Source organism: Felis catus, chromosome A1 (assembly GCF_018350175.1).
Source record: "Felis catus isolate Fca126 chromosome A1, F.catus_Fca126_mat1.0, whole genome shotgun sequence".
NCBI lineage: Eukaryota > Metazoa > Chordata > Mammalia > Carnivora > Felidae > Felis > Felis catus.
Genome location: NC_058368.1, coordinates 214,846,764 through 214,855,995, shown reverse-complemented (window position 1 = coordinate 214,855,995; position 9,232 = coordinate 214,846,764). Strand labels below are relative to the sequence as shown.

At 36.2% G+C, this 9,232-nt stretch overlaps 1 pseudogene; it reads left to right on the top strand.

Moving 5' to 3' along the window:
- Positions 1-1,275: 1,275 nt before the first annotated feature.
- On the top strand, positions 1,276-4,211 carry LOC101082469 (annotated as a pseudogene).
- Positions 4,212-9,232: the final 5,021 nt, after the last annotated feature.

The window sequence follows — 9,232 nt, the reverse complement described above, 5'->3', positions numbered from 1 at the left end:
TAACACAGACTCTATTGAGCTGGTCTTTCCAGTTCCATTCTTGCTTCCTAATCAATTACCCACAATCTGAGTCATCATTATAAATAGAGTCCTCTAATCCTTTCCTAAAATCCTCTAGTACCTTACCTTATCTTAGTGTTAAGCCGAAAACCTTCCCATGCTTGACTTGAGCCCTCACAACATCCCCAATCTCATTTGATGACTGAAGACAGAGCCTTCAGTCTTTAGCTTCTTAACACCCTACCTCTCTATTACTTCTCAGAAAGCATTAGCCACCACCACCCCCTTTTTTTACTTTGCCACATTGGGACTTTCCTCTTGGTGTTTCTGTTCCTTGGTGACATTCTTCCCTTTGCTCTTCACATCAGTTACGTCACAATCTACAGTTCTCCTTCTCACCTCAGCCTTTAACAGCCTGCTTGTTTCTATTTCATAAACCCATTTTTTTTCTTTCTTAAAAACTTGTTTAAGTAATCCTTTCTTTTCTATATGAATTCTCTATCTACCTCATGAGAGTGTAAATACGATGTAAGATTTATGAAAGAAAAAAATCTTATGTTGTTCACTGTGGTACTGTGATCCTGTCATAATATTTGACATAAAGTAGATGATAAGTAAGTGAATATTTGCCTAAAGAAGGAAAAAAATGAATCTTCATTTTTCAAATGAATAATTTGAGGCTTAGAAAAGTGGTTTAATTTTTTTTCAATGTTAAGCCATCATTTTCTCACTAACTTAATGCGCGTGTGTGTTTCAATAGTTTAGTGATTATTGCAAAGAAAACAGATATCCCCTATAGTTTTAGAAGACAAATCTTTCTAACTTAGATATCATATAAGGGGCTTATCTATGGGATTCAGATATAGTCAGTCTTAACTATATATCCCTTCCCGTATATGGCTTTATAAGTCATATTAATGACTTTGAGCTTCATACTAAGGATTATGAGAAATCATCAAGGTCTTTTGTTGGAAAGCTATTTAATTGGAAAGTGTTATATATATATATATATATATATATATATATATATATATATATATATGCACCTTGTGGGAATTTGGACTCGATGACCTCTGAGATTTATTCTGAAACTATGTTCCATGATTCTGTGACTTAACATTTTAAAGGCATCCGTTCTAATATTCAACTAGGAAAAATTACCAACAAAGACTTCTTTGTATATATTCTGTTAGAATCCTATGTTTGTAGTCAAATAATGTGAGTCCTAAACATTTTTTTAATTGTTTCATTAGAATTTATTTTAATCTTATTGACATGTCTGAAGTATAGCAAAGTTCTGTCAGAGAGTTTGAGAGAATAATTTTAAGCTCTAATCTGTTAGGCATATTGCACCATATGATAGAGAAGTAGACTGTATATTCTTGCTCAGTTTTTAGACCATGTATGTGCAAATATTACGTCTAACTTCATATTAAATTTCACAAAAGAGAAACATGTAATTAGTATATAGAACATTTATACTTAAGAAAAAATGTACTAAACTCTTCTCTCTTCTAGGTCTTGCTGTAGATGGCTTTTGTTTGTTTTCCCATTAAGGCATCTCATATCAAAGAGATCTTTTGGAACTCTCTTATCCAAAAATAACCCAAATCCCCATATGTCACCTCTATCTTATTACTCAGTTTTGTTATGTTTGTGGAACTATTTTCTCTTTGAAGGTATTTATTAACTTTCCTTCTTTGTCTGTATGTAAATGCCATGAGAGTATTGACCTCATCTGTTTTGTTTCCTTCATATAATCCCAATGCCTAAAGTGGTTGTTTACTCACAAAAAGAAACTGTCAAACAAATGAAAGGCTGACTGAATAAACGGTTATGTTAAGTTATAAAAATCATATTTCAAATCTAAGTTTTGCTAATTATATGGCTTACTTGCTAGTTACGGGGCTTTGGTCGAATCATTAACCATGGGGGCCTTAGGTTCCCCACTTATTAAAGGAAACATTCCTTCAAAGCATTGTTTTAGTGCTAGAATGAGATAATGAATGTGAAAATACTTAGCAAACTGTAACAAATAAATGAAAATCTAAGAAATTACTATTTGTATCCTGTTGAAGAAAAATCATTTATCATTAAGGACATTTTTGAGGTAACTTGAACTCAATTAAAAATATAAGTACTCTAACCACTTCTAAACAAAGTATGTAAGAAAGATTAATTAAAATGTATTCTACCTATTGGGGCACCTGGATGGCTCAGTCATTTAATTGCCCAACTGTTGATTTCAGCTCAGGTCATGATCTCACGGTTCGTGAATTCAAGTCCCACATTGGTCTCTGTGCTCATAGCACAGAGCCTGCTTGGGATTCTCTCCCTCATTTTCTCTCTGCCCTTTTCCCCCCACCCCCCCAAAATAAATAAATAAACTTTAAAATAAAAAAAATAAATGTATTCTACCATCAAATTTCACTATTTCACAGTGAAACTGAACATGTCCATTGACAAAATAAATGTTAAGTTTAAACTATCAAGCCTAAAGTTGAAATTGGCACCTAGAGACAGTGACATATTGCTATTTGTTATTCTTATCGTTATTTAATACAATCACATTTTGAAGAAATTAATTTTGCCAGATATGTTGTTAATTTATACAGATCCCTATTGATTCAGCATATATGTTGCTTCCCCCAAAGCCTCGCATTTGCAAATAAAAACAAAATTTTACTTAGGTGGCAGACACATTGGTTAGATTACTCCTTTTTGCCTGAGGACACCACCAAATAAGTGTGAGTATCATTAAAGCCTCCCCTCCCATCATCTAAGTCTAAGACAGCATCTCCCAAAGAGCCTGAATAACTGTGGAAACTCTTCATCAGAGGTTTGAGCTTTGAAAACAATTGGTGAGAGTGTGAGGAGCCATTTTGAGCAATAGGAAATGCTTACGGACCATGTGGGGATGAGAGATCTAAATTCCAAGCGCTCCAGAGACTTTGGGTTTGTCACGTTTGCACCTGTGGAGAAGGTAGATACAGCCATGAAATCTAGGCCACACAAGGTGAATGGAAGAGTTGTGGAACCAAACAGAAGAGAATAATCTCAAGAGAAGATTCTCAAAGACCTACCTGGTGCCCACTTAACTGTGAAAAAATGTTGGGGGAACCTAGGTGGCTCAGTTGGTTACGTGACCAACTTCAGCTTAGGTCATGATCTTGTGGTTCATGAGTTCAAGCCCTGTGTTGGGCTCTGTGCTGACAGCTCAGAGCTGGAGCCTACTTCAGATTCTGTGTCTCCCTCTCTCTCTCTGCCCCTCCCCTGCTTGTTCTCTCTCTCTCTCTCTCTCTCTCTCTCTCTCTCTCTCTCTTTCAAAAATAAACATTAAAAAATAATAAAAAAAAAAGATTGTTCTTCATAGCATTAAAGAAGACACTGAAGAACATCATGTAAGAGATTATTTTGAACCGTATAGGAAAATTGAAGTGATTGAAATCATGACTGACTGAGTCAGTGGCAAGAAGAGAAGCTTTGCCTTTGTAACATTTGATGACCATGTTCATAGACAAGGTTGTCATTCAAAAATATCATAGTGTGAATGGCCACCACTGTGAAGTAAGGAAACCCTTATCTAAGCAAGAGATAGCTAGTGTTTCATCCGGCCAAAGAGGTCCAAGTGGTTCTGGAAACTTGAAGGACAACTTTGGTCATGGAGGAAACTTCAGTGGGTGAGATGGCTTTGGTGGAATTCAAGGTAGTGGTGGATAGGGTTGGGGTGGGGATGGCTATCATGGATTTGTTAATGACAGAAACAGCTTTGGAGGTGGTAGAAGCTACAATAATTTTGGCAATTACAACCATCCATTTTCAAATTTTGGACCCAGAAAAGTAGGAAATTTTAGAGGCAGAAGACCTGGCCCCTCTGGTGGTGGAGACCAATTCTTTGCCAAACCACGAAACCAAAGTGGTTATGGTGGTTCCAGCAGGAGCAGTAGTTATGGCAGTGGCAGAAGGTTCAAATTACTGGCAGAAAACAAAGCTTAGCAGGAGAGGAGAGCTGGAGAAGTGACAGGGAAAGTACAGGTTACAGCAGATTTGTGAACTCAGGCAGGCACAGCAGTGGCAGGGCCTAGCTGTTATGAGAAAGACATGTTTTAGACAATACTCATGTGTATGGGCAAAAAAACTCAAGGACTGTATTTGTAATTAATTGTATAACAGGCTATTTTAGTTTCTGTTCTGTGGAAAGTGTAAGTCATTCCAACGAAGGGTTTTACTGAAGTTTTTGTTTGTTTGTTTGTTTGTTTTCACACATGCTGCTGATTGCTAAATATAATAGTCTGATCCTAACACTGAATAAATGTCCTTTTAGAAATGTGCTATGTAAAGTCAGTCTACTCTGAAGCCATCTCTTGGTAAACTACCCCAACGCTGTGAAGTTAGAATTTCTTCAGGGTGATGGCAGGTTCCATTCGAAATGTATTTGCAACCTGCTTGAGCACAGAAGCCATTGTCTCCACAAACCTTGGTGTAGTTGAACTGACAGTTAATGTGGTGTGATGTGGAGATTACCATTAAAAGGGTCTCCCAAACAAAGTCCTGGAGTTTATTTGGTTCATCTGATTGTTGGAACATCCTATGCAATATATCTAAATTGAATTATGGTATCAGATAAAATTACAGAAGGGATTAAAACTTGTATATCGTCTATCATGTGTAATAAATAAATGGTTTAATATTCTATTGAAAAAAATTACTTAGGAGAGATTTTTCTTGAATATATAATTGCCTTTCATACTTGGAACCTTAAGATACACTAAATCTAAAGAGATTATACACGGTAAAATCCACACAATATTTTGTTTATAATTATCGCTCAATCAACACTTTAAGTATAATAATTTTTGAAGGTATAAAAAGTGGAATTTGTATTTAAATCGCAAAGATATTTTCTCACAACCAATTTCATTACATAAAAACACAAGGGTATTAATTCCGAGACCAAATGTCAGTTTCATATATTAAAATGTGTATTATATATGCCTCAAATTCAAGTATATATGCATGAAGTAAGCACAGCTTGCCTCTAGAGCTACCAATAATTGATAATTCCAGCATAAGCAATCTGATTTACTCAAATTAATGCATCTAGGGGCTTTAATTTTCCATATTTGTGCTTAAAGCATTACTTGATGTGGATTTAACGGGCAAAAGTTAATATTTTTATCTTTATTCAGCTGAAAAATCTAAGAAAAGTGTTGCCTGACAATCATAAATCAAAAGCAGAGAAGAGCCTGTGCCAACCAATCCTTGTTCTGTGGTCAGCTTGGCTTAGTTTCCTCTAATATCTAGCAACAGAGGCCATGATGTGGAATTAAAAGCATTCTTACTACATACACAGACTGATTGTGTGGTATGATTCTGCTCTTCCTAAGACAGCCCATGAATTCCTATAGCCCTTGGTGCCACCCAGTGCTAATTATTTCAATATTTCCGAGAGCCTGCCGTATACACGATGACATGGTAAGCACAGAAGAAGATCCAAATTTGAATAAAATACTCTCCCTAAATTTAAGTTATTTATGATAAAATAGGTGTGACACATATGCCCTGTCAAACAAAATGTATAAGAAATTCTTTACCAGGCTACAAAAGTAATTCACTAGGAATAAGAAAAAGGGAAGATGACTTCTAAAGAAGAGGTCATATACACTAAGAACACCCTCTTCACTTCTAATTCTCCCCTTCTTTTATTCTTCCTATATTACAATACTGCACTTAATAGCAACAGCAACACTAGATCTTCACACGATCTCTTGCCTAATCTTTACACTACTCTGAGGAAGTAATGATAGTAAGGTCATTTACCAAAAATTGAACTGTCTCTCAACATTGTTACAATACTAATTAAGGTCACCTTGCTGGTATCAAGGTCAGAACTCAAACCCAGAACTGTGTGATTCCAAAGCATAATCTTTTATCCACCTTGCTATACTGGTGTTCACACTTCATTTTGAAGGAAAACAGGAAACTGTTTTGCAGGATTGGACAAAGGGCATTTGACTCTGAGGGAACATGGGGTACAATAAAGACACTGAGCTGTGAGCCTACATGGTGTCATGAAAGGACAGACAGTTTGAATGAGGCTGGAGGTAAGAGGTACCTGGTAAGAGTAGCAGAAAATGAAACTGAAAAGACTTAGGACCAGATCATAGAGCACCTTTCTAAGGAAGTAGAATTTTATTTTTAAAAATTGTGGTGCCAATATTCTTTTTCTTCAGCAGATAATAACATTATTTTATATGCAATACAGTAAGGATTGTTCAATGTATGACATTTAAAAGGCATCAAATAAATGTCTAATAAATCAAATAATGGGATGAAGTCGAGGATCTATTACAGTATCCTTAGGAAGACAGGAAGCAAGTTCATAAACTAGTAGAAAGAACATTAGATTCATTAGATTAAGAGTAAGGAAAACTTCGTTTAAACCAACCTTAGCCATTAACTAACTTGGAGATAGTTTTTTGCTTGTTTGGTTGATTGGTTTTTGTTTTTTTTTTTTTGTTTTTTTTTTTTTTGCCTCCATAAAGCCTCAGAGCTCTCATTTGAACTCATATAAAGAATAGGGAAATAAAAATCCCCAAAGTTTCTTAGCTCTAAAATTATATGACTTTGATCTAGTAATAGGAAAGGGTACACATTTCTTTTTAACTAAAATAATTGCAAGTATAACCATATCAGACCTTTGTTGTCTATGGGATGTATTTGTCACAAGGGGCAAATGATTCCTTTTTTCCATGTTTATTTATTTTTGAGAGAGAGAGAGACAGAGCACAAGTGGGGGAGAGGCAGAGATAGAGGGAGACACAGAATCTGAAGCGGGCTCCAGGCTCTGAGCTGTCAGCACAGAGCCCAATGCGGGGTCAAACCCACGAACCATGAGATCATGACCTGAGCCAAAGTCGGACGCTTCACCGACTGAGCTACCAAGGTGCCCCAGGGGCACACGATTTCTATGAGAGAGGCAGTAATAATATTATTCATGTGGATGCTAAATATGAGTGAGGAGTATTTCTGTGAAAATAATGAGTTCAGGTTGGAGCATGAATGGCAGATTAAAGCAGACTCATTGAAAATGCCCAACGAACAGCCACACTGCAAATCAGGAGCACAGGCAAATGCTCCAAACTAGAGGTATGATCTAAGATAACATACCTGGGGGTTACAACTGAAGCATCATGAGGAAGTTGATAAAATCCAGAGAAAATTATTGGAATAGAAGGAAGGAATCAGTGGCACAAATAGACGCCTTAAAGAAAATGTATCAGTGGAGGGGACTGTGAATTTTTTAAAAATAGTTTCATTTGCTAAAGGGTCTGAAGCCGAAGAATAATGGGCTAAAGAGTTTTAAAAGGAAAAACTGAATGTAGCACAAGTATTTCAATATTATTTAGAGATGTAGGAAAGAAGAAAATCTGTAAGGCCTCTTTAGTGTGTAAGCAAGATCCAATAAAGATGTTTTAGAACTAATGCAAGCTAACTAGATATCCTACACTAGGATAAAGTCATTTTGCATGTGTTGAGTATTCAGAAATATATGGTGAACTGAACCAAATAAGATCTAGTTGGACAAAAAGGTGAAAATAGAAAACAACCATTTAAAAAAGTATTGACAACATAGAAAGCTAAAGATATATAATAGAGAAAGTCAAGAGGAGAGAAAAAGAGGAAAGGTATCATCAATAAAATTATAACAAATAAATAAATATAAAAATAAATTGGGACAGGGGAGCCTGGGTGGCTCAGTCGGTTGAGCATCCAACTCTTGATTCAGGCTTAGGTCATGACCTCTCAGTTCGTGGGTTTGAGCTCCAAGTCAGCCTCCTTGCGGACACTGCAGAGCCTGCTTGAGATTCTCTCGAGATTCTTTCTCTCCCTTTCTCTCTTCCTGTCTCTCTGCCTCTCCCCGTACTCCCTCTCTCTCTCTCTCTCAAAATAGATAAATAAACATAAAAAAATAAATTGGGACATAGTATTAAAAAAAGAGGAAAAACAAAACAGGTAAATATGCTAATTAATTTCAGGAATGCAAGGATTGGGCAAGTGTAGAGGTAAGGTGAGTCAAAGAACGTCTTCTCTGATGGTCTATCTTTTATATATACATACAATTATATACATATATAACTGACAAAATTTGGTACCATGGATGAGAATGCTGAGTGGCTGGGCAGTAAAGGTTTAGAATTTCCTGAGAAAGACTGGGCATTTACACACATCAAGGAAATCTGAGCCAAATGTGGATAGCATGAAATTCTAATGCAGTCCAACATGAGGAGTCTCCACATATCTTGGCTGTCTTCAACTAGGCTTGTACAACCCAGGAAAAGGAGAATACAAGAGGGGTAACACATGACAGACATGTAATCAATATTCAGTTTCTTTCCCCTTGCTTCTCCAAGTATAATGTGCCTTCAAAGCACAGAATGCTGAACTAAATCATAGATAAATGTAGTTGGGCATCCAAGCACCTAGGAGACCAGATTGCTGGAAAAGCCATCTGCATACTAGTGATGTTTTCCAGAATGGAGACTGGCGTGGAGTTTCTAACATTATTGCAAGTGGATTTCTTTTCTCGATTGCAGATAATTTGAACTTTAAGCATTGTGGCCATTGAAGGATTATGTCAGAAAAGAGTGACCAGTGCCTACGAAGGGATGGGATGCCAAAGCAGAGGGAACAAAGAATTTCCAGGATGTTTCAGGGGATTGAGGTCAATAGGTCCTGTCAGTGTTCACCAACGATGTGGGAGAACATCCCAGGATGTGATGGAGACACACCCATGGAAGTGGACCCTAGACACCAGGGCACAGCGTAAGGGCAAAGGTTTTAATAGCTAAGTTTGACAGAAGCTGCAGAGCTACCCGATTTCAGGGATTATGTGTGTTTAGATACTGAATGCTTCCACAGTGATTGACAGCAATTGAAACTTAGAGGTCCTGCCTCAGTTTTCAGATACCGTATCAGTAAATACCACAAACATAGTCTTTCCCTGATCTGGAAAAAAATCAATCTCATTACTTTGTAATCATACCTACAAAGTTAGATTCCCCCCCGCTTGGATGATATATATATATATACATATATATATATATATATATATAATATTATTATTATGTTATTATGTTATTATATATTATTATATAATATATTATATATTATATGTTATTTTGTTATTATATATTATTATAATATATAATATATACTAAAGTTTAATATA